We start from the raw sequence: 26,856 nt of genomic DNA, 5'->3' as shown, positions 1-26,856 counted from the left end.
AATTGAAAAAGCAAACATAGAGATACAAAAAATAGGGAGTAACTAGCTAGGCAGTAGTACTTCTAAGATTAGGTCTTCATAGCAGGGCAAAAGTCAAATTAAGATACGCAACTTCAACTACACAACTGACATGGCTGAAGTCAAAATACCTTAATTTGGCTTTTGGCACTGTCTATGCAGCAGGAAATCAAAGGAAGAACACTCTTCCTTAACTTCCCTTACTCCTCATGAAATGAAGATTACAGGAGCCAGAGTAAGAAGTCCTCCAGCTTGACATTATTTTGAAATAACATCAGTTATTCCAAAATAACACTACTGTGTAGACATGCCCTATGCTAGGGATGGGCAAAAGGGTCTCCACAGGCCAGATCCAGCCCACCAGCTCGCAAAGGTCCTGCCACTCCCCTGCCCCCAGGCCAGTTAACACGAAGTTTCCTCTGCCCTGCCAGGAGTGTGTGGCAAAGTTTCCTCCATGTTGCCTTCACCCTACAAGGAGCGCATGTCACTTAGAAGCATCACATGCTTCTGGAAGGGTAGGAGGAGAACCTGATCAAAGTCCAGCCAGGATCAAAGTTCAGCTTGGCTAAAGAGAAAGAGCAGGAGTCGTGTGGCTCAAGACCACTACAAAAAATGGATGTCTTAGACAAGGACATATATCTGCCTGCAGAAGCAGACAGCTGCCAAACTGACTTATACCCCAAAAACATAATGTGGCAGCACAAGCAAGCATGGGGTGGGGGAGACAATGCAGGGGTAGATGTTAAGGGATGGGGAAGATGGAAAATTACAGTAGGGTCATAGGAGCAACAAAAGGGAGATCAGTGGGAGAATCTGATCAACTTAGATTCATACACAAAGGCAAGGAGTATGGGAAATACATAGGAAGAACTGGAAGTGTTAGTATGTAAGCAAAATTATTACTTAATTGGCATCACAGTGAGTTGGTGGCTATAAGTCTTGTAATTGGAATATTGGCATAGAGGAGTATAGTTTGTTTAGAAAGGTCAGGTAGGGAAAGAGAGGCGATGTTACATTATACATCAAGAATATATACACATTTTCTCAGGTCCAAGAGCTAAGGGACTGAACAATTGGGACTCTTTGGATAGAGATAAAGAGGTAAAACATAGGAGTTATGTCATGATAGGGCGTATACCAAGTCAAGCAGACCACTGAACCAGGAATGAAGTGACGAATGAAGCATTTTTAGAACAAACAGCTCAAATATACAAAATTCAAGACCTTGTAGTAATGAGGACATTTAATACACAAACATTTGTTGAAAAAACAATACATTCAAGAGCAATTTAATCCTGTTTATCCACAGGGGGGCAAAGAGTAGAAAATCTCAAGAGGAGACCAAAAGAACCATAGCAGAGGAATAAAGACTTTTGGTGTGAGAGGGGATGTTTCTGACTTTGGCTGGTGCCTCATTCAAAGGAAGCTGATTTGCGCTTGGGGGAAGAGAGGGAGTACTCTATGTTTAAGAGCAGAAACTATGAGGAGAGAGAATGTGAAACCCTGAAAGAACATACATTCAAATCCAGAGTAGTGAGGAAACTGAGGCAGGACACATAGGTGTTCTGTGGTTTTCTCTAGATTTGTATATTTCTTGTGTTGTCTAAAGTAAAGAATGGATTAAAAGCCTTTGCAAAGTCTGTCTTTTTACATCAGCTATCACATGTTTCTGGTGAGGTACCTGTAAACCAGAGTGTTCTCCAGCGTGGAGCTCCGGGAAAGGGTATACTTAAGCTGATGGGGAATCTGTGAAAGCCAGCAGTAGTTTCAGCAACATGACGTGTCAGCTCTCAGATGGAGTGGTAGGTTCCACCCTGACCATGTGTCTAGCATCAGAGGCAATGCCACAATGCCCGGCCTCTGCTCAGACTCTGGAAGCTTATAGCAGCTGGGTCAGACATCTTGGGACCCAAACACAGCACCCAGAAGAGGATACTTGACTAGGTTTGTAACACCTGCTCACCAAAAAAGGAAAATAAATATTTTTAAATTACCAGAAAAGGCCTTCTCATCCTTCATAGCTGTTACACAAGTTAAGCACACAGTGTTAATTGATAGCTATCATTAGGAAACAGCTGAGCGTTCATTCAGACAAGTTTGCATTTAAGGTGTCAGGAGACAAAGATCTTAAAGGGGAATCTATTCTGAAATTAGAATTGCTTGTGAAAGAAGCAGATAAAGGCCATCTTTGCCTCTCTATGCTGTAAATAAAGCAATGTTAAAAGCATCTGGAATTCATAAGAGGACCATAAGTCATAGTTGTTAAATTAGTTTGTCTTTCTGATGGCACTGCTTATGAGAAAGTAATTTTACTTAAAAAAATCAAGATCTTCCAGAAGTAAGGCCACTTATGCAGGCCACAATGTGCTGCACTCAAACATGCTCTTTCCCATCAAGTTGGCATTGTCACCCTCTTCAAACACCTGGACTTAACCATATCATTTTTAGGGTCAGTAAATATGAAGTGTGATATCACTTCATTAGACAGTTATAGATTCTAACATACAATGAAGGTAGTCCAACTTCCTGATCATCCCTGCGAAGTATTAATTACAGCAAAGCTGCAATACTAATACAGTCACACAAACACTCCTGTGAAGGGTCCCTTCTTTGATAATATACTAATTTCAGTACTAAACAGTGTATTTTGTCACTCCTATAAATGTAAGTGATTTTGGCACCACTTGACAAGACATGCTAGGACAGACCAAGCAAGACACCTTCACTTTCTCAAGGTGGGTGTCTTGCTTGGTCTGTCCTAGCTGCTCAGCCTCTTTTTCACTACCCAAAAACAGGTCTATTCTATTCTCTGGGGCTGAGTCTCACAAGCCTTCGTTCTGTTATTTAGTTCACGCCAGAGAGCATCCATCTGATTCTGCAGGTTGTAGAGGTGCCAGGTGCCCAATCAATAGTCCTAGCCATCAGTGGTTCTCTGGGCTCTCAAGCCCTCAGAAACAGGTTTTTCTGTCTCCAACACATCTTCAACACATTGTCTCTCACAGCTTCTTATTGGGATCTTCGCCAAAATCATTTCAGGGCCCTCAGTTACTGCAACACCTTAGGTACATTCTCCATACTCATTTTCCTCAGGACAGAGACTGGAAGCTGGGGCTTGTTTCAGCAAGAGGGTTGTTCGAGTCCCATGATTGCTTTCCCATTTCTATTGCATGGGCCTCCATCCTGCCTCTTTCTCTAGCCCAGGTTTGCCGATTATGAGGCCTGCATCTACAATAGGACTGCCTTCCCAAATTGGAGTTTTATTGGGGCAGGTCCTTTTTACGTAGTCCGTTTCCCTGCAAAGGAAACCAGTTGTGCCTGGAGCAGCCTTCCACACCCTAAACGGAGCCCCAACAGTCCTTTATTTTGCCTTCTGTATAGCCTGGACCTCGACCATTCATGTCTGGATGTCTTGCACAGCCTGGCCTTCATTGGTCTTAGAAGCACTGACCACAACTGATCTAGCCGTACAACCATAGCTTTCCTCAGGATAAACTCATCTCACCTGCTCATGGTATCTGCAGCTCTGTGGTAGGCTTCTTCCAACTCTTGTCTTTGTGGCATGTGGGCCTAAATCATGACTGCCAACCTCCCAGCAAAGCCTGAGAGCGGTGAGTCTTGAGTTGTTACTGTTGAGGCCACTCCAAGTTTCACTGGGCTGTTGCTGGGCGGTTTGTCACAGCTTTGCAGATCTTGCAGCCTGCAAAGATCCCTTGTTTGTGGGGACTGCTCCAAATAATCCTGCTGCTGGTACCCATGTAATAAGATGCACTCACTTCTGATGAGCACCCCATGAGTGCATGCACCTGCATACTCTGTTAATGGTAGCTCTTCCTGCCACTCAGCCTTCCAGCCAAATCATATATTGTCTATATGTGAAAATAAAACAAGTCACAGTCCTTCCAGAGTACAAGTCCAACTGGGGCCTCTCTCAGTTCCTTCTGCACTGTCTCCCTCAGTTTGTCCCTGCTCTGAAAGAACACTGCCCCTGGGGTCTTCCCCTGGAGGCAATTTCTTCATCCTCTCAGGGCCTTTCTGGCCTGAGCTCTTTAGCTGATCTACTATGGTTCAGTTCCCCTTCTGGGGTGCCTCAAAGTCCAATCCTCTTTCCCCAGGGGAACTTAGGGGACCCCCAGATTCACTTCCTACTCTGATTTCCAGCCCAGCAATCTCTAAATAGCAACTATTCACAATGTCCCTATAAAGAATTGTGTTGCTTCTATAATTCCCTAGGCCAGTGTGTCTCAATTTTTTTTTTTTTATAAAGTACCCCTTTTTCAAAAAAAAAAAAAAAAAAAAAGTAAGTACCCCTGGTACCTACTGTTGTCAGACAAACAATATTTTTTCTACCATTGCAATATATTTGTCTAAACAACTTAATCATAGCTGGGCAGGTGATGAAATGTTTGGGTGTAAAAAGTACTAAAATAATAAAGCACTGTAAAACTTAAAAATTCAGTTTTCTCCAAATTTCAGTTGTGTTGATGTACCATCCCGCCCCCTAGACTTCTCTCAAGTACCCCTGAGGTTACTTGTACCACTGGTTGAGAAACACTGTCCTAGGCCACTTCACATTCTTCACTCTTACCTCAGGGCTGTATCCCAATAGCCAGCCTACAGCACTATCCTATCCACTCCACTCCTGCTCTAGCAAGGAACTGAACTTGTCCTGGCCCAGCAGCTCTCTTTATACTAGCTTGCTGGACCCTGATTGGTTGCTTCTCAAATAGCCACTCTAGGCAGCTTGGAGGACCTCTCTACTGTCCTTTTCTGGGGAAGGGTGTGATAGGAGCACAAGGCTTCCAACAGGGAGCCTAAGGACCTAATCCAGCCCATCACAGTACTGTAAACTTTAATTCTAAATGTTGCACTACCTTAATTCTAAGTGTATGCACTACTACACACCCTACCCCCAGCTTGCTCCTGCACCCTACCTCCCACCCAGACCTTATCTCCTCCTGCACCCCACCTCCTGTCCAGATCCTGCACTCCCATCTCTAGCCCACTCACTGGCAGCCCTGTCCTGCATACTTACCCTGTCATTTTTGGCCCTACTCCAGAGCCTAGGGGGGCCCACAAATTTCACTAACCCTGGAATCCCAGAAGAATTAATCTGGCCTGAGGCCTTGAACCTGGTGCACCAGGAGAATGAGGTGTTTCAGTAGGGGGCCACATCAGTGAGGGATTATGGGAGGGTTTTTGTTGTTGTTGCTTCTCTCTTGTGTAGTCTCTGACTTATTTTTCTGTGGGTCAGTGGCTCTCAACCCAAAAAAGGTTCCCCACCCCGCCCCTGCTATAAATAAAGACAATGTTGAAACCTTTTATGTTAGACATAATATTTTACTGAATTTAAAAATGAAGCCTGGCCAATAAGCGCCCCATCTGGCTGCATCATAAAATTCCTGTACCTGCCCCCTCACACATCAACCCTGAGCCCATCATATACCTGAACCCCTCATACCCCATATCCTCAAACTCCTGCACCCCACATCCCCAACCCCCTGTCATAACACTCCTGTACACCCACACAACTCCAACCCTGTGCCCTGAGCCCCTCATACATCCCAACCCAGACTCCTGCACCACCACATCCCCAACCCCCTGTCATAACACTCCTGTACACCCACACAACTCCAACCCTGTGCCCTGAGCCCCTCATACATCCCAACCCAGACTCCTGCACCACCACATCCCCACCCCCCTGCTATAAGATTGACTGAAGACAGCCTGAATGTGTGCATGAAGCTGGATTTGACCAGTTATGATATAAACTTGAATAAAATGTGCAAAAAGATGCAGCAGCAGAAGTCCCATTAAATAAAGTCAATGAGTACAATGTTTCATTTATTCTATTATTAATCATCATATCAATTACCAATAATATTAAGTTGTATATTTTCAGTCATGCAAATGGGCATTCTTATATGGCTCTTTGTTGATCACTTGTTCTGAATTTTGATGTAATTTGGCTCTTTGTTTTGAAAAGTTAACCAACCACTGCCCTAGACTGTGCTGCATTTTTATGACAAGTTGCTGACAAACAAGCAGATTCTTCAAAAAATTGTTTCATCTGACAAATGCAGTCCACGAGAAGCATCACACTGTGGAAGAAGCAAGAATGGGACAAGGCAGACACTTCTAAAGAGCAGCAACTGCTTAACTGAGCACCAGTTGCTATTTTTTTCTTATTGTTAGTTATTAGAGGAATTACCTGGCATTGCTTGGGTACTAGTGGGGGCTCAGGCCAGGAAGTTGGAGGTGCAGCAGTCAGGGTAGGTGTCTGAGAGATGGCAGGGGGGCCTAAAGACAGGATGGTGAGAGGTGCAGGACTCAGGGAAGTGAGGGTGGTGCATTTCTAGCTGCAGCTCCTCTGCAGGGGTTGGTGGAACAGCTCATCCCAGGGGGCTGAGGCTACACTGGCCAACCCTCGTTTGACTGGCAGTTCCTGGATGGAGGACTGTCTGGCCCGCCGACCAGCCAGACTATTTGCCCCCCCTCTCCCCCCACGCATTTTCCCCATGGCTTCTTGCAGGGAATTTGGGCTGGGCTGTCTGGACCCAGATGCCATCTTTCCCCCCCTCACGCCCCTTGGGAGGACGGCAGGTCCTCCTGGACATCCAGTGGCTTCTGGTGGGGAGGGCTATCCAGCTCCCTCATTTAGCCAGGATGCCTGGTCCCCCTGATGGCTCTTCAGTGACACCAGGGTTGTGCTGCTCAGCCCCATGGGTGGTCCCATGGGGGCCACAGCAGTGGGTCTGGTGGCTGGCAGAACGCTCCCTCTCCTTCATGTGGCACTATGTCCAAAGGCTGGAAGGGGAAGAGTTTCGGAGAAGTGGGCCACTTACCTGGTCTGATGGCTGGCAATATGAGGGCCCTGGCCCTGGATGGCCTGGTGTGGCTGTCCCCAGTGGTCACTCTACAGTAGAGCTTTTCTCTCCCTTTCCATGTCATGGAAAACAATTAAGCCATGTCTATACTGGCACGATCTTGCGCAAAAGTGGCCACTCTTGAGCAAAAACTTGCTGCCTGTCTACACTGGCTGCGTGTTCTTGCGCAAGTAAACTGACATTCTAATGTATGAAATCAGGGCTTCTTGCACCAGAACTCTGACGCGCCCGCTCAGGAATAGGCCCTTTTGCACAACTGTTCTTGCACAAGAGGCCAGTGTAGACAGGCAACATGAATTTCTTGCGCAAGAAAGCCCTATGGTTAAAATAGCCATCAGAGCTTTCTTACGCAAGAGAGCATCTGTCAGCCGATGGTCTGGGCAGTGTGTGTGTGTGTGTGTGTTACACCCAAGTCTTCAACTGCTAGGATGCTAGGTCCCGTCGCAGCGGTCAGCTGGGGAGGCTGACGGGCGCCCCGAGAAGTTTAACGTCCATGTCTTTGACCGCTAGGACCGGGGTCCCTCCGCGGCGGGCAGCCAACAGGCTGACAGACACCCCAAAGTTTAACATCTGAGTCTTTAACTGCTAGGACCTGGGTCCCGTCACAGCGGGCAGCCAACAGGCTGACAGATGCCCCAGAGTTTACAGGGAGTGCTTATTACATCTCAGATTTTGATTGCTAGGATACTTGATCCCTTCACAGCGGGCAGCCTAGGGAAGACTGAGAGATGCCCCACGGATCTGTCCTCTGGAATCGACACAATCCAAACGCCCAAGCTCTCCCTATACCTGTCCCTTATTATAGGCTGGAGTTCTTTTAAATTGTGCTTGGTTCTGTTACAGCAACTGAAGGAGTCAGGTTAAAACTTAACCAGTTACAGGTTTACTAAAAAGGCTTATAAAGCATGTGGTTACAATGGCTATTGCTCTACTTTTTATCTGCTAGCAAATATAGATCTTAAAATGGTTACAAAGGAAAAAAGGAGAATAGAAAATAATGGTACCAAGTGACAGCTTAATCTTTAAAGAGCTCTAACACTATGTATATACTTAAACAAAGGACACATACAGGTACAATTTTTACCCCCTTCTGTGCCTCTCAACTCCAGCGGGTCAGGCCAGGGTCGGTCCCTCAATAACTCGGAAAGACAAATATGAGGTGGGCGTCGCCATGGAACCTCGGGAGGTCAAACACCGAACCCAGCCAGCAGGTAGATGGCAGATCAACGCTCAGAGTGAGTGTGCTGCTGGACCCATCTTTATACCCTTAGGGGCCCGTATCCTCTTTCTTATCTAAGATGCCGAATTGTACTGGTCCGTTTTTGTGGCGCCAGTTCTTACAAGGGAGTTTCAAATAATTTACACTTGTAAGAGAGAGATAACTAAATTAGGAGTACTGGACATTCTTTGCTGGGTGGGAGATTCTTCACCCTCCCCTCCCCCCGGACGAGTGTGTGATCATATCAATATGGGTTTCAGTAAAGGGCACTCCTTGGCAGCCTCTTGGTCAGTGATTAGTTCGACCACATCTCTTGCGCAAAAGCACATGCCAGTGTAGACGATCTATTCTGGAAGAGTTTTTGCACAAGAATTCTTCCACAAAAGAGTTCTTGCACAAGAAGCTGCCAGTGTAGACGTTAGCCTTAAAGTCTGGGCACATCCTCTTTTCCTGGTACAACCAAACCCCAGCCTTGCTTTAACTTATGATAAGAGGAAGCTGCATACCAAATTTGGTGACCCTAGCTCTTACCATTTAGGATGAGTCCTTGAACAAATGGACTCATGGATGGAGAGACAAATAGATACACATCCTAAAATATATAGATAGATAATAATGGAGTATGTCTTTTAATGGAGACTCAGTCAACTTAATGTTACTTTGAATGTTTGTACTATATAGTTCTAATTGATAGTCGCTGAACTCACTTAAATTAGAACAATTGTACCAGGTGTCCCATATTTAGCAATAGGGAAATATGATCACCCTAACTATGAGAAATATTATTTTAAAAATATTTGTATGCTTTGTTAGGGGGAGGTTTTCAAAGCCAGAGAGGAAAGCTAGTGGACAACTAAAAGGGTGCTGGGTTCCTGCCTGCCTTTGAAAATCTTCTTAGTTTATTATATGGCAACCTCTAGTTGTGAATGTGAACATAAGGAAATCTCACAATCTAATGTTCTCCTGTGGGGCTGATAACATCCTATCAAATACTTATGCCCATTAAAGTTCTTTAAAATGTAGTCAAATCGCATTTGTGTCATGCATCCAAATTGCATTATGATAGGATTCTAATTAAATCACAATTATTTCTGTTTAGCATAACAATACATCTCTACGTCATCTTGTGTGGCTACTTAACAGTGCTAATTGAGAAATACAGTTTGTGTGTGTTTCACAGGGCATAAAGTGCATTTTTGAATTGTTGCCTAATCTTTTAAAAATATATTTACAATGTACAGTTTAATAGCCATCAAACAATAAATACGGATGTGATTTTGTTACATTAAAGGCCACTGATTTCATTTCTTTCCTCATGTAAAACTGATTTATCCAATACTTGTTGATTCAATTTTCTTATAACTACACCATACTGAATAAATCAAAGAAACTGAAAAAACAATTTATCTTAGCGTGCTAATTATGCAGAGGCAGAAAAAGAGATGCTGAAGATTAAGGGCAGAATATATTGGTTTCTATTGTGATTTGCGCATGTTTGTCTTTGTCCCCCCTGCCCACATTCATATTACTTAATAATAGGGTCTCTTTTTAGGAGAAATAGGGTCAAGCATTTGGAGCAATCAGCAATCAGCACTGGGCAGAGAACATTTTACAGTTTGGGTTGGAATATCTTGTAGGTCCCTGCTGTGTCTATTTCTTCTACCAGCTGGAGGCTGTTTCTCAAGATCACATGGTCAGAATGTGGGGGAAACAAGACAACATCTGTATCTTAGTGCTCCCAGATTATGTGGGGCATCTTCTCTGCACTGTTCTGGGTCCTAGCAGGGAACTGGATAGAGGAGCGGCTCTTGCTGAAGCCATATGTTTTTAATAAATGATCACGCCTTTGATGTGTACACACTACTATGCTTGCAGGGTTGCATGTATATTGAGCAGGGAAAAGTCATTAGATGTAATAAAAGGACATAATTCCCTGTTTACTCCAACATAAGCTGACACTGTGTCACAATGTCATCATGTCATTGCCCCATGAAACTCCCTTTAATACAGAAATATTGAATTCAAAGTAGGGGTGTAACTGGTTAACAAGCATCACCCTCACTAGGTTATAGTTAACTGGCGGGGGCTGGAGCAGCCCCACATCCACCGTGGGTAGAGGACTGCTCTAGCCCTGCGGAGCCTGCTACAGGCAGGGGGCTCTCCAGCCCAGCCGGTTAAACATAATGTTTAGCCAGTTAACTAATTAAATGGGATTTTCCATCGCTAATTCAAACACTTAGCTATTAATTATAAAGCAAAATGATGAATGAAACCACTGAGATTGAAAGGAACTATATTACACAATCACACTGGGTTTGTGGCTTATTTAATGCATATAGCCTTTGAATGTACATTTTATCATGTTTAACACAAAATGATAACGCTTCCCTGTATATTTCAATGTATAGATTCCAAAGAATTCTATGTATTACCATTTGTGTTTTATTTAAATGTGTTTGTACCATATATGTGTTATGTGTGCATTTTTTTCTGTTCCGTTGAATATTATTTATCTTCAGTTAAAAAATGTAACATAACAAGAAAAAATCCTCTTATTTAGGCAATATTGAAGATCCCATTTCCTAGGATACAGGCCAATTCTTTATATATACATCAGCTCTCACTCAACATTAGTGGCAAGCCGTGGAGTATGGGATAACCACTTTTTAGTCTTTGTCTAGCCCAAACCTTTAATTTATGAAAAAATTACACCCTAAAGTTTCTAAAATATTTTCTGATCCAAACCCCATAAATCATTGAGCCATATAAGAGCAGTGGTTGGAGACAAGATTGACAGGGAATATGTGTCTTCCAGTGGTATTAGTTTATAAGAGTTTTGTTTTGGTTGGTTGCCATCAGTAGCATGTTTTGCATTTTTTCCATTAATTAATAATGCGTTTAAGTCCAGTGGCTATTAATTACTAAGTTTATGGTCCAGTGGCTACATTCTACCATCTCAGAGTCAGTCTGAATTAATTTTCTCACCTGCAGTTCTGGGAAGTAGTCCATTTGTAGATCTGGACCTCTCTATTTAGTTTTGCCTCAGGGTTGGCTTGCCTTGTGAAGTCAGAATATTTTTATCTGGGTTAGTTTATTTTTAGGAGAACAGCTGCTGCCTCTTTAATGGGGCCATGATGTGTGTTAAATTTGGGCCTTGTTGATATTGGCATCTGGAGGTAGCACCAAGACTCATTATGAATAATGCTGATGAGATTCTCCAGACTTTTATTGACACAAGGAAAGTTTTTCTCTAGTCTACAGGAAATCTGTAACATGAGAGAGATAACTATGTGTTGTTAAAGGGTGGGAACGGAAGGCTATCTTTTGTGCCCTTATTGATTGATAATAGAAGAGGAGCAAGGTAGAAGGTTCCCCTTAGGTTAACCTCTGACTCTGTTGCCAAGAGCAAGTAGTGTTATAAAAAAAGACATGACTTTTGAAAGCTAATGGGCTAGCCCAAATAAAGTTCGCATACACTGTCTCTCTAGTCCTGGGAGCCTAGCAGTATTAACAGGAAATAATGACTTATAGTACATGCATGAGTTTACGATTTGTCCAGGCATAAAATGCTTTAATTCCTGCACTTTCAGTTTAGTCCCACAAATAATTAACACTGTACCTAAAAAAAGTAAAATAAAGAAAATAAACATGCTTGACTATCTAATTCTCTCTTGCACTACAGCATTCCCACCAACCCATTTGTGTTTCATTCATCACTGGGTGACACAACTATTAATTGTATTTGAAGGAGAGTTCTTCTTAACATTGCCAATCTTCCACTCTGCAAACAGCCGCCTTTCCACCTTGTTTGAAGATGGCTGAATTTACTCCAGTTATTTCAAACAAACAAACCAAACCAACCAATCAACACCACTCTCATTCGATCAAAATATATATGAAAAGGTAACTAAAAACTGTTGAGATGTAAGGTTCATTATCTTTGGCTATTTGAACATAGATATATATTTAATTTTACCTTTATTATATCCTTCCTTGGCTTTTTGACTGTGCATTGACCCTTGATTATTATTTTTTTAATATTCAGTAATTTGGCATTGATTTCTTTGATTTTCCATTGGTAGTAATTAGGCTGGGCTTGCTCCCATGGTTTTATGGGTGCTTTTTGTGTTTGTGATTAGATACCAAATTGGTAAGTAACTTCATAAATCGAAAAATAGTCAGCATTTTCCTCTTATTTATTTCTGGAACTTCCCAGAGTTCCTATTATGTGTCTTAATTTCTATATTCTTAGGAACATCCATTGGATAACACCTGGTTCATGATCCAAGGCAGGTGTCACTTGACAGTCATACACATTTTTATATTCACATACCTGGCTCTTGCTATTCGGGTGGGGAATAGTTTGTATGATACACACTGGATAGTTGGAGGCAGATTATTATTTTGTACTTCTCTAGATCATTTTTATCATTCTGTATCTTAAAGATATTGATACATTTAATTCCATTAGGTATGAAACAACTTTGTCTGGAGATTGTGGCCCAGGCCCAACAAACATTTAGGCACAAGTGTAACCTTACTCATGTGAGTAGTTTCACTGAACATCTTGGAACTGGTCCCGCTACTGAACCCAGCTAGAGGGTCCTTTATACATGCTTGGACCCCTGCTGAAGTCAATGGACTGCATCTATGGGTTTAGTTTCAGGATGAGAGTGCATGGGGATATCCATTTGAGTAAATGTATGCAGTACTTTACTGTTTACAAGTTCAGGGTTTATAGTGGAATTGTAATTTTAAGGTTTAATAGACAGCTAATCAATGTAATTGTGGTTTTAAAAATTGTATTATGGTTTACAGTATATTGATTTTTTTACAACATGCTCATATAAAGAATGTGATGTAATTATACCTACTTCATAGACACAAGTCTTGAAAGATAATAAACCTAGCAGAAGCAAGGAGAGCTGTGTTTCAAAAGAACAATGCACAACGAGAGTGAGGGATTACCAGGAATGGTACTGCCGAGATCACTTCAACAGCATGAAACTGCTGATAAACACAGTGGAAAAAAACCTGAAGTCCTCAGTTCAGTGAGGCCTGTTTGTCCAGATAGGCTTGGATGGCTGCCAGTGGATGAATCAGATGTCATTGGGATTTGTACAATAGGAAACAATCTGTTCCAGCAGCACTTGTGTCTGAAAAGAAGAAATGAATCAATATGAAGAGGTTCCCATATACAATCTCCTTTTAATGTTACCAGGAAAACCTCCTTGGTGCCAAATTACTGTGACATCAGTAGTGTGCCATTTACCTTATTGGACAGGAATAGTTATCCTTTGTCCTTTAGTCCCGTACTCATTTTCATTCCTGTCTTTGCATTAAAGCAAGGAATAAGGATTCTCTGAGAACACTGTTGAACTGGTTTTCATTCTGATATATTTTTGCTCTGAGGACATATGCACCAAACTGTGTATCTTGTTGATAAATAATTTAAGTTAGAGGCACTTACAACACTGTCATTTTCATGATCAGAAGGCTTTCAAATACCTTTTGAATTGGGCAAGGTTTTAGGGACAGCAGGTTCGGTTCTGCTTTGAGGCACTGCCTGCCCCATTAAGAAACAACTTTATTCTCCGTATGTATAACCCTATTCTTGCTGGACATTTTGGAGGGCTGAGCATGGAGCTGTGAATGACATAGATCATACAAAATGAAAGACTGAAGCCATCGTGAATTTTTTACACCCATTGATTATTCTCATCTTCTTTCCAGCCCAAGCGTACCCTCCTTCTTAAGCTTTTAGGTGGGTTCCAGGATGTACAATTGTGTCTTGTTCACCTTCATTCTCTTCATGGTGTGATTGGTCTGTGCATGTGATTGGGCTATACATGTGACGGAGAACAATGAATGAGGATACTCTTTTACTAGGGTAGAGCCACTTGGCTTCACAACCACCTTGGATCAGACTTTGGAGCCATAAGCTCCCCTGCTTCACACTGTGAGCTCTCTTCAGCAAGACCACCTGACCTGGATACCTGAGAGAGAGAGAGTTATATCCCCAAAGTTAGCAATGTTCCCCCACCTTCACCATCTGCAGTGACTCAGCCAGAGTCGTAAAAACAGTGAGGTTTATTAGATGTCTGTAACACCGTGTAGCATGTCCTTGGTTAACATAGAGAAAATTACAGCAAGATCCATTCTGTTTGCCCAGAGCCCCAGGCAAGTGGTGTGCACCTTTGACTCCCACTCTGAACCCTTTCTCAAATTTCTGGGCCAGTTCCTTTGTGGTTCAGCTGGTCAAACACGACCGGCTTCCTGCAGAGGGGTGGGACCTCCAAAGTTGTTCGCAGCTATGTAGTAAATGGCCAAGTGTTTGGGCTTTGCCATCGTCTTCAGGGACTCTCCAGTGATGGGGGACCAGGCCCCACACAACCAGGCATTAGTCATACCTGTGTGGTAACCTGCCCAAGAGTAAATAGCCATTGGCCGCGGTGCCACGTATGGGGGGAAACAGAGGCACATACTGGATTCATACAGATTATTTACAGAGAATTTCCACTCTTTCATAGTGCCAGATCAGAGTGAACTTTTAAAGGTAAGTAGGTTTTCCAGGAAATTTCTCAGTGTATCCAAATGGTTCCCTTTAGTTATTAAAGAACTCTGCCATTTGATACTTTTCCCTAAGGAAAATATCTTTTTTTGTAGCTTATATGAGAAGAGCAGAGGCCCAAATTCTATGAAGGAGTGACTTTCCAATTCGTGGGTATGCTTATTCGGAGCCAAGATGCATATGAACTTGTAACCACAGAAAGAACACTTGGGGGCTTTGAGGGACTGACTTCTGCCACAACACTTGGTGGTGGTGTGGTGATCTCTGGTAAACTTTGCAGAATTTGTATAGGTTTTTAAAATTGTTTTAATATATATTTTCTTATACTTGCACCATAATAATAAATGTGCTTGCTTAGAAAAAGCTGTGTGGCAACTTGTAACTGTGGGCAATTATGCTGTTTGTTATTTGATAAGAAAAACAAAGCAGGCTTGCTTAGGCAGCCTGACTTGCTGGGGATTTCACACTATAGGTAGGAAGGGGTGGAGCCAGGCCCAACTACATGGGCAGCTGTGGGGAATCATGGATCCTTCTTCCCTGGGTGGGGTTATAGGTTAGGGGCTGCTCTTGACTCCCCTGTCTAGGACTGCCAACTTTCCTGACTGTGAATGGCATCTAGTCCCTGAAGTTGGAGATGTTGGCAACCCTACTCTCACCCCAGGCAGGTGGAGGGGTCTGCAGCTCCTGGCCCACTTCAGCTTTTCACTTGGCCTAAGACACAAGATGAGGGGAAGGGGTTCAGGCAGAGGACCCTGACCGTAGCTGCCTCCCACTTTTGAGGAGGCTCTTCCACCCTTTCAGGAATACAGGGTTAGCTTTACAGAGTTATGTTATGGGGCTCCATGAAGCCTTTGCACCATGAGTTCCATGCCATATGTGGTCTTAGTTACTAGACACAGGAAACCATTAATTAACAACATGACTGTAGGTTGTTTGAGGGAGTTCTCTATCATGGTTGCATTTTGAGTTGGTTGGTTTTGTGGGGCGGTTTTGGGTTTTCCTCCCACTAAAAATACAGAGTGGGTTTTGAGCCAGGCTCAGGCTGGAGTGTTCTAATGTTTAAAAAGGGTGAAACATTTGGTGCTGGGCTCCTAGCGTAAGGGAGCTAAAAATGAAATGCTGCATGTATGCTGGAGAAGTATATTGCCTGGGGTCTGGTGTTAAAAATTCTGGAGGGATGGAGCAGCTGGGAGATGGTATGGTAGAATGGTGGCATGGCTGAAACAGAAATGCCTAGAGGATGTTAAACATGAAGTGTTGGTAGGTAGAATGCTGGGGCTGGTGTGCTAGCAGTGTGAAATGCTTGCAAGAGGGTGCTAAAACTAAAATGTCAGGAATGGGGTAGAGTTTAGTATTAAATGCTGCTATCTTGCTTTGTCCCTTTCACCCCTTTCTAGATTCATGTATGCAAATTTCTAATCTACTGGTTTTTAGGGATGACACTCAGTGTGGTTCTGCCCTGTGAAGTCACTCTCCAAGAATGACACAGCAAGTTCCATATATTCTGTTTTCCCGATTCTTTATCAAATGTGTTCAGCTTGCAAGTAAAAGGAGTCTTCTTTACCTAGCTTCCAGTTCTGCAAGATCAGCCTGGATTAAGCCCAGCTTGTACATCATTGCCAGTAATGAAGAGTCTGTAGGCCAAATTATGCCTTGAATGACAGCTGTAGAGCCCCATTCTCTATAAATTATACCCTCTGGGACACCTGTGCAAACCCATGTCAGCCTAATGAGCCTTCCAAGGTGTAGCTGAGGACATAAGGATCTGAGGTTTGCAAACCCTTTATCATTAGTAGAAGGAATTCATCTTGACTATCCAAAGGTGAGGTTTTTGGGCTTACAGTTGTAGGGGGAAGGCTAACAACTTCTTACTTGCCAACTGGGAATATTTGAAATGGAAATTGGTGAAACACTAACTCTGAAGCTTCACAAAGCCATTTTTCTAGAGTCACAATTTCTGGAATACTTTGTTGTTTAAAAGGCAAAGATGAAGTTAAGTTTAACTCTTGCTCACAGATGAATGATACACACTTTCAAGGGTGTTGGGGAGCAAACATGTACATCCTGAAAACTATGGACTAGAGGCAATGAAGAAGGTGTCAGGTAAAAAGTGGTAATACTCTCTGGTGCTAATAAAAATGATCACCAATATACTTCTCAATGTGCTGAACTTTTAGCAGGGCTTTGTGGGGAGCAGGGGGAAGAGGGGGGGGGGGGGGTTCTGTTCATAAAATACCTGGATTGGGTTAATGCATTGTACTTTCTCAATTAGTTGTAATGGCCTATCCTTAACTATATTAGTGGAAACTTTATATAATTATTGGATGTTGTATTGGAAAACAGAAAATAATTTGAAGCTGCTTTCAGTATTTAATGAGATTTCCTCTTTTGCTATCATTCATTCAAATGTGCCCTTTGGCAGTAGGGCTCTGTATATATTGAACAGTGTTGGCATGACATTTTTTCTTTAAAAAAAAATGCTATGGGGTCCCCAAATCTGTCTTTCAATTGCCCCTGATTTTTAAGGACAGCTTTATTTGGTCTCTCTTTTCTCCCTTTTTATCACAACTTGTGGCCTGTCATAAATGATAACACTGACTTTTTTTTCCTGCTGTCAAAATGCCACCTAACATATTGCTGAGGGTGTCTGAGAAAATAACTTATGTCATATATGAGAGCTCATGCTGTCTCTGTACAGATTTTATGAAACAAAGAGCCAAAACACCACTGTGAATTTTTGTTGTATGCACTCATATATTTGGAATTTAATTGTAGTTTGTGACCAAGTCTCCTGACTGATAACCGACTGTGTGGAGACCACTTAAGTTGGAGCTGTACATTTTAGTAGCTCCTGGCAAAAATATATTAATACGAAGACATCACCTCTAACACATGTGCTGCATTTGATGAATAGAACTAAGGTCTTCTGTTTCTGGACTGCTCTTCTTAGTAACCTGTGCCTTTTAGTGAAACTTTTGAAAGTAATTGTTTTTATGTTGTATAATATGACCCAAATATTGTATTTTTGTCAGCATGTCTAATAGGTTGCTCAGTATCCTTGTTCTCTACAGATCATTGGGCCCATTTGTGTTCAGTGATATACAGCATGAATGTTCATGGGTAGTTTGATACATCTCTAATAGAAAGTGAGTGAAATGGCACAAGTCTATTTTTGACCTTCCAGAAGTGCATCCCAGCAAAGGTGAATTGCACTTTAAGACTGATCAATGGAAAAAGAAAATCTGGGGAAGCAAATATTTAATTGCTACAAATAAACTTCCAACAGTTGTATTGTCATTTCCTGTTAATTAACATTATAAAGCAGATTAAATTTGTTTTAGATAAATTATTGGACAAAGTGAAAGGTCACCACAAGCATTTTTCTCTTCCTCTTTTTAAAAAAGAGAGGAAAAGATATGAATAGCTTATTAGCCTCTATTTCTTTAGTGAGCTCTTTTCTGACCTCAGTATAAAGCTCTCTGAAAAAGGCCTTCAGCCAAACCACTTAATCTATGATTATGCAGAAGAAATAACAATATATGATCATGGTAACAAGTAAAACGACATCAATAATGAACTGTGTGGATTCTTAGCTTATAATTCAGTCAGTGAAATCATGAAGAAAAAGTAATCTGAAGCTAAAAAGTGTTCTATAGTCAATAAAGCTTTTATACAATAGTAACCCAACAGGGCAAAAAGGGTGGAGTTCCAGAATAAGAAAACAAACAAATAACCCATAAGAATTTACCAGTATCTAAGCAGCCATTTTTCCTCTTTGAGCATGTCATGCTGGATCTACCTGTCCAGAGCTCACTCAAGATTAGAGCCTTTGTTATTGGCATGAATTTGGTAGCATTGTGTTGTGATTAGAGCACAAGTCTTCCCGGCTGTTCTAAGGACCATAAGCAAACTAAATAACTTCTTTATGTCTCACTGTCCTCATCTATAGAAATAGATTCAGTGCACACATCACAGAGGCATTGTGGTGCCTAATGATAGAAGAGTGCTTTTAGGTTCTCAGATGAAAGGCACTGTGGAAGTACAAAGTACTGTTAAAGATTTCTCATCAGTCATAAAGTGATCATATTCTATTGCCCTGTAAGAATAAATATGGAGATTTCAAAATTTTGGTTTAGATGTTTGATTCCAACGTTTTAGATTTCAGTTTTAGTATCAAATACCTTTATTAGAAGATGGACTTTTGTGGCACTCTGTGTGTGGAGATGGGTTTTACTTTTTGGTTTTGTTTTAAAATAAGAGTTGGTCTCACTTGCCCGCCTTAGGTTAAAATGGTAACCTGGGTGTCAGACTGTAATGTTGGGAAAATTGTCTAATGGACATTTTTGTGGCTTGGCTGATAACTAAATGTTGTTGGTTTTTTTTTTCTTTTATGAGAAGTAATGATGGTGGACAGGGAAGAAAGTGCAGTAGGAAAACAATTCAAACGCTGAACTGAAAATTCCAGACAACAAAATGACCAGCTTTTAAAAGGAAGTGTTTAGAGCAAAATTTACCTTATTAAAATGTCAAATCTGTTTAGAGATCAAATAATTGTTTACTTTAAAAATACATCATTTCCATGATTTCATATCTCCTTCTAAGGCCTCATGAAGATAATTGTTATTGGATGTGCATGCTGCAGTTCTAAAAGCATTTGCACTTATCTATTTTCAACCCATTTGTAAATGAATTTCTTTTCTCAGACTAGGTCTCTTTGATTTTTACCCAATGATGACTTCTGCCACAGTACATTGTAAGGTTTCTATCATGCAATAATCAGGCCAATGTCCTAAATTGGTCTTGTGTGCATTTATACTTGGACTTAGCTAAACCTCTGGTCCAACTTCTATCTTCAGCATGAAGTAGATTAAATTTGACTGGAGGGTTTTTTAAATCTTCTATTGTATGAAGTCTCAGGGGTAGCCATGTTAGTTGGTATCTGCAAAACCATGAGGAGTACTGTGGCACCTTAAGAGTCAATGCATCTGATGAAGTGGGCTTTACACACGAAAGCTTATGCCCAAATAAATCTGTTAGTTGTTAAAGTGTCACAGGAATCCTCATTGCTATTGTATGGCGCTGGTTTTCATTAGAAGCCTATATACTAGTATACGGTGTCCTTGACAGTTACATAAATATCATGCCAAAGTGCACACCAAGTGCAATTAACTGACAATGTGCAGGCAGAAGAGGAGTGCAGCTCTGAAACTGATTAAAAGTTCCAGGTCAGAGAGAGCCAAAAATTGCCTATGGGTGTGTGTGTAAAGTACAGTAAGGGCAATAAAAAAGAGGTAAGAGGATACGAATCACAATTTGCAAAACAGAAGATTAAAAAGTTTGGAGATGAGAATCCTTGTATAGGTCATGGATAGCAAGATTTGGAAAGCTGCAGATGAAAGAGAGGTAACCTGTTCAGCTTTAGGAGTGAAGGTGTAACCCCCTCACAATTTCTGTGCCCTAGAAGGTATAACCCCTATCTGGTGCCTCTGATACCTCTTGCAGAGAGAGAATAATGAATATGCTCAGTAGCCTTATCTACCAGCCAGCTGGCTTTCAGCTCATGTAGCAGAGGCTCACGCAGTAAGCTCCAGAAGTCCCAGGTTCTACTCTCCCACAGACAGGGCCAGCTCTATGGAGCGCAGGGCCCAATTCCAGGGATGGGGCCGCACATGTGCGGGGCCCCGTGCGGCATGGCGCATGTGTCATGCGCCGGAGGTGCGGCACATGGGCAGTGCGCCCGGGGGCCCACGCATGTGCAGTCCCTCAGGAGTACAACACGTGTGGGGGCCCCCCCCCCAGGCGCATGGTGCATGCGCCATGCACCCGGGATGTCACGACATGTGCTCCTGGAGGCCCTGCGCAAGCGGCGGGCTCCCGGCACACGGCGCATGTGTCATTTCCCTGGGCGCGCTCACACCGGAGAATCGGCTGAATTGGCCTAAGGCCGGCCCTGCCCACAGACAACTGGGTCTGTAGGCCTTACAAAGGCTTTTAATTTTACTCCTGCTTCAGTGAGGTTCCAACGGGTGTATATCCGTGCACTGCCCAGGTCACTGCATAATACCTACTAGAAAAACAAGGGTAGTACTGAAATGCTCATTCTTTTTGTTTCTGTTTCTCCAAAATGGAGACTGATTTTTGGCCCAGGTATCCTTTGTTAACTTGAGGCTTTCACATATACACATCCATATGATCATTACATAAATGTCGGAACCATTGTCTTTTATCCACACCTCTTTTATTTTTATTTTACAAGGCAATTTTGGTTGGCCCCATGCTGTCCCTCCCTCACCTACGGCAGCACTTAGCTAGAATGCCGTGGCAGAAAGGCTGGGCTCCTGAATTTATTTTCACAATTTTCAAACATCCACATCAAGGCTTTGTGCCTGATAAATTGAAATTAAAACAAAATAAAATAAATAAGCACATTACGACCCAGCAGGAGTGACCTTGCAAGGTTACAGCTGAACGCAAAAATTACATATTAGAAGATGTTTAGGTCAGTGTAATCAAGCTGCTGTATTTCTTTTAAGACCTCTTGTCTTTTGATGAAAGAATGGTATTCCTGCCACTTCACAGCCATCCTAAGAGTTATCAGATATAAAAAAACATGAAAATTGGCATACTTGAGCATCGGGAATGAAAACTTCCTTTGACTATGTTTGCATTTGAGTGCACTAGCCATGATGCTAAGAGCCAAAATTTTCAAGTCTGAAGCAGAGATTGCACTGAATGGTGTTTTTATTTTCAGATGGCTCAGAGTCAGACTAAAGCAGTATGTGTCCAGTGTGTGAGCCAGATTTGGGGTAAACTCCTATCCCTGCAATTTTGAAAAGGGGTTCTGTGTGTCTTTATGCTGCCCTCTTCTCAAACGCTGCTGCCTGGCATAGCTGCAGTTCAGAACATGGTGTCTTTTTCCCATCTGTTTCTTCAGGTACTACAAGTCATGGTGGAAAGTGGTCTATCTGGGCACAAACCCTATGATAGTGAGGGAGGGTTAAGGGGTATATTCAGGCTCTAGATGTTGCAAGAAGTGAAATGTACAGGACATAAGTGGGTTAACTTGCCTAGTTTCTTTATTTCCCTCATATACCTAATTATAAGCTCCTCATTTCTCAACTAGGTAATGTGGTGATGACAGAAAGGAGCTTTCTCATTTATATAAAAAACTTTTCAGATGGCTAAAGAAATTTTGAAGTGGGCAGTGTTGAGAGAGGGCAGGGACTGGAGAGCAGGAAGTCCCGAAATGATTAGGGGGCTCCCGAAATGATTAGGGGGCTGGAGCATATGACTTATAAGGAGAGGGTGAGGGACTTGGGTCTGTTTAGTCTGCAGAAGCGAAGAGTGAGGGGGGATTTGAGAGCAGTCTTCAACTTTCTGAAGGGAGGTTCCAAAGAGGATGGAGAAAGGCTGTTCACAGTAGTGACAGATGGCAAAACAAGGAGCAATGATCTCAAGTTGTGGTGGGGGAGGTCCAGGTTGGATATTAGGAAAAACTATTTCACTAGGAGAGTGGTGAAGCACTGGAATGGGTTACCTAGGGAGGTGGTGGAGTCTCCATCCCTGGAGGTGTTTAAGTCTCGGCTTGACACAGCCCTGGCTGGGTTGATTTAGTTGGGATTGGTCATGCCTAGAGCAGGGGGCTGGACTTGGTGACCTTCTGAGGTCTCTTCGAGATCTATGATTCTATAAGTCTTTTAGACTTCATTGCTAGCCAATCACAGGAACCTGCTGCCAGATGCTCTGGTGCTGAATGTTTCTACTGCAGTCCAAGAGTTGCCAAATGTTCTTTCTCCTATTAGTTAGAACAGTGGAGCATTCAGTTACCATGAACAAACACTACAAGCTGCCTAAGAGCACTTTGGGGGTGATGATAGTTAATGTTGATTTACATGGTAGGAGTGCCTAATGACTTGAACCAGATTTGGACCATATTGTTCTAGGCACTGTGTACACATGAAGTACATGACCACTGCTGCCTCCCAAGAACTTAGTCTAAAAGACCAAGCTTAAAATGAGTAGATTGCAGAGTGTTTTGTGGTCCTGGTGGCATCTTATTGGAGAAAAATCAGATTTGCTAGACGACACAGCCTTGCTCCTGGCTTCAGGGCAATGACTTGATCTTTCTCAGGAATAATATACCTGGCAGGCAATTAGTGCCCTAGGTGTATAGATGTTAAGCAGCAAACATGTTTAGCTTGTTATGCTTTGGTTTAAAATCAGATTTTTTTTGTGAGTTTTTTGTTCTTGTGCAGGATCAAACATTTGTTGAGATCATAGATTACTGCCAATGAGAAACTCCCTTCCCATACTCCAAGTTGATTCATTCCTGTAGCAACCAATAGTTACCTCAAAAGTCAGAGTTACTGAAAGTTTGAGAAACTAAGTTAAAGTCCACCCAAGTTACACTTAATAAGATTTCACCTTTATACAATTTCTGACAGAATATTTGTAATTTAATGTCTGGATATGCTTTTAAACAGAGCTGGTAAAGGGGCCCAAGTTATCCCATTTTTGGGCACGACCTTCCATGTTAGTTGTGTTCTCCAAGAAAAAGGAGCATGGATACATAGCATTATATGTAATAATATTGTTTAACTTTTGTCTTCCCACACATGTTATCTTTGTTGTCATAACTAACATTTTAAGAAGATTAGCAATCCCACGTAAAATGAGAATTGGCAAAACCACATTTAGGCCAAGTCCTTGTTGGCATATAGTTGCCTCATTTGTACTCATTCACCACACAGGGTTACAAACCATTAATATATAGCTAAGAATGCTCTTCATTTTACAATTTAGCAGTCCTTCATTTATGCTTTAATGTTATACATCAGTACAGGCAGTCCCAGGGTTACATGGATCCAACTTACATCGGATCCCTACTTACAAACGGGGTGAGGCAACCCCGCACTAGCTGCTTCCCCCCAGCAGACCAGGGAGACACGAAGCTAGCGCCCCCCCCCAGCAGACCAGGGAGACGCGGAGTGGCTTTTCTCAGCAGACACCTCAGCTTGAGAATAAAGGACTGAGGGAAGTGAGGTGTGGGAGAATAAAACTGAGCTCTGGAGAAATGTTTGGCTAGCGTTTCCCCTACAATATGTACCAGTTCCGACTTACATACAAATTCAACTTAAGAACAAACCTACAGTCCCTATTTTGTACGTAACCCAGGGACTGCCTGTATATGTATTATCCTCTTCCACTCTTATTAGAAAGGCAAAGTTATAGAAAACATTCTTTAATATCAACATTACTTATCTTAAAACATAAGGGTTATTTTAATACAAAGTCCAGTTTTGTTTTTGAATTATTACAAAGAAGCTTCATCAGAGAGATTCCTGTGAATGCATTTTGAGGAGTGCCTCAGTTTTAGGACATTGATATTGATTGCTTTTAATGGTACCCTAACATAGATGACCAGTTCTTTACACAGGGTAAAGGATGGTAACAGAGCAATACCTTTGGATGTTGAACTGTGTAAAGTTAGTCAGGAATTGAGGATTGTTTGAACATACAACCTTAATTCTCTAACCCATTTATTTTTAATTAAACATGCACATGTAAAAATGTGATAGCCATACTTAATCTACAATTTAAGTGCTAATTTCATTGTTGTTTCAAACAAATTGCTTTGAACTTAAGTGCACAAGTCTTCAGCTATGACTGTGTGTGTCAGATTTCTGATATACCTGAATTTCAAACAGGACTATCTTTTTATTCTGCAGTTGTATGGCAACCAGAACAATGGAGTGCTGGTCTGTGACTGGGGTTTTGGGGTGATACAGTAGTACACAGAATAAATAACATGTTTCTACATTCAGTAGTTTGTCAGAGCAGGGGTGGACAAAATCTGTGTGTGTTTGTGTCTGACCTGCCAAGCATTTCTCTCTGACCCACGCAGATTATTAGCAGAGTGTGCATACTTACAGTGGGTAGCATGTGTTCTGCTGACCCTTCCCTTGCTCTGTCTTGCAGCAGCGTTGCTCCCAGGATTCTCCTGCTAGCTGTGCAGAGTGGAGATGGGGGAGAGAGGAGGTGATGGGAGAGCTGAAGTCAGGGTGTTCCCCTGCCTTTATACCCCATCTTTGCTTAACAGGGTTTGGGGAAAGAGAGAGAGAGAGAGACAGACACACACACAATGTAGGTGCTCCAATCTGAAGTATGGATGTAAGTGACTCAGGAATGCAGAGTGTGGGAGGAAGGAAACCGAGCAGGACAGGTTAGAGACCGAGAGCGGCTTCTCTCAGAAACTTACCTGCCAGCACCTACACTCTGTGTGACTGTCACATACCCCCAGTCTGTTCCACAATCCCTGTCATGTATACACTGCCTCACACACAATCTGTTTCACAGTGTGTCTCTCTCTCTCTCTCTCTCTCTCACTCTCTCACACACACACACACACACACACACACACACACACACACACACACACACAGTCTCTTTTACACTCTCACGCTCCCCATACAAAGGGGCATGACACTAGCCCTGTAGGGCAGAGGTAGGTGTGGCAGTGACATCATAAAGCCATTTGCAATGCCTTAGCTAAAGGAAGATGAGGCATTGACCTCACAGAGTCCATGTCAGTGGCCAGGTAGGACAGGCTACTGGGCAGGGGCAATCTCCGAGCCCCCTATGGCTTTGCTGCAGGGAGTCTCCATGGTCTGGACCTGAAGGACTGAGAGAGTTCATGGTAACGATCGTGAGCATGAGGAGGAGCCTCTTTGGAGTGTTCTCCTTTCTCAGAACTAATTGAGGTAGAAGACAGACATACCTGTGGAGACGGTAAGAACCTGTGAGCTGTTTGGTACTGATATAGCCTGATGCACCTGGTGCTGGCCAAAGGCAAGGCTGGGAAACGCTAAGTTAAATTTGGAGAATTATTTCCCCACCTAGGCCTCTTGTCCCTAAGCAGTGTATCACTGGGGACATTGGAATATGTCTTTTTCATTTCCCTTTCCCCATAGCTTCCTGCCCCTCAGAGCCTTACTGCTGATTGGATGAGCTGGGGGAGAAGGGTCAGTGACGGGGAGGAGACTCAGGATTTTGTTTTTCTCTCTTAGGCTCAGTAAATGAGCCAGAACGAATCATCTGCTTGGGAATTGTTCTGCTTCTCTGCATTGGTTGACTCGAAGCAGTTCCTAATTCTCTCTGTCCGTTGGATGGAACAATCCTCTCCTACCTGCCCCATGGCTAGGGAAGTGGGGAGCTGCAATTCATCCTGTGGCCACTAGATGGCACTTGAACCTCGCACTTCCCCATTCTCCTGATTATCTGAATTTTTGGTCATCTGATTCGACCCCGGTCCCCATTTGATGTGACAAATGGGGCTCTACTGTGTAATAGCTGGAACAGTCCATTTTATTGGTATGTTGTATTTAAATCATTAAGAGGAGCAACCCCTTAGCCTGGGGCAGGCAAGATATGGCCTGCCAGGCCTTTTAGTCCAGCCCATGGCCACCCCACCAGGAGCCTCAGGCAAGGAGCATCCCCAGGGCTTAGAGCAGCTGCTCCATCTGCCTCTCTGAGGAGGGAGTGGAGGGGGATCCTTTGTGTGCTGTTCCACCCCCAGCACAATCATTCAGCTTCCATTGTCTGGAACCAGCCAATGGGAGCTGAGATACTGTGCTGGGGGCAGAGACGTGCGTTCAGATTTCCCCTAACCCATGCAGCACAGAAGCACATGGATCAAACACTCTGAGCTCTGGGACAGCGGCAGACAGGGAGCCTGGCACAGGGTCCCATTGGACCGCTGGCTGGGAGCTGCCTAGTTAGGCCCTGCTCAGGAGTTGCTTATCTCTGGCACCCCATCCCCTCCTGCACCTCAACTCACCTGATTCAGGTCAACACCCCCTCCTGATCCAAGGATGATCAATATGGTGCTTGGTCCTGACCTGTGGGCAAGGGACTGGACTTGATGTCCTCTCAAGGTCCCTTCTAGTTCTACGTATTCTTTGATTCTAGGTCACCACCCAATACCTCTCTATCCCCATGTCACAACTACCTCCCTGACCCTACACCCCATTCTACAATCCTCCTCCAGGTTAGAACCCTCTCCTGCACCCATATCCCATTCTGAATTCTGAACCCTGTACCCTAGTCTCCTGCTCCAGATCACAACCCCCTCCTTCACCCAAACTCTCTCATACCCCATACCTTCT

The 26,856-nt window shown here is 42.9% G+C and overlaps 1 protein-coding gene and 1 long non-coding RNA gene across 2 annotated transcripts in view; one reads left to right on the top strand and one right to left on the bottom strand.

The window, feature by feature from the left end:
• Positions 1-26,856, top strand: part of PHF14 (PHD finger protein 14) — a 380,891-nt gene that overhangs the window by 331,601 nt on the left and 22,434 nt on the right. The gene's annotated exons all lie outside the window — the stretch shown is intronic.
• On the bottom strand, positions 13,079-25,127 carry LOC112544348 (uncharacterized). Its single transcript, XR_003087701.2, has 3 exons — positions 24,951-25,127; positions 24,623-24,699; positions 13,079-13,277 (listed from the first exon to the last, which is right to left on the bottom strand). It is a non-coding gene; the product is annotated as an uncharacterized LOC112544348 (long non-coding RNA).

Source organism: Pelodiscus sinensis, chromosome 2, assembly GCF_049634645.1.
Source record: "Pelodiscus sinensis isolate JC-2024 chromosome 2, ASM4963464v1, whole genome shotgun sequence".
Classification (NCBI taxonomy): domain Eukaryota; kingdom Metazoa; phylum Chordata; order Testudines; family Trionychidae; genus Pelodiscus; species Pelodiscus sinensis.
The sequence above is the reverse complement of the archived record's forward strand: the minus strand, read 5'-3'. Positions and strand labels throughout refer to the sequence as shown.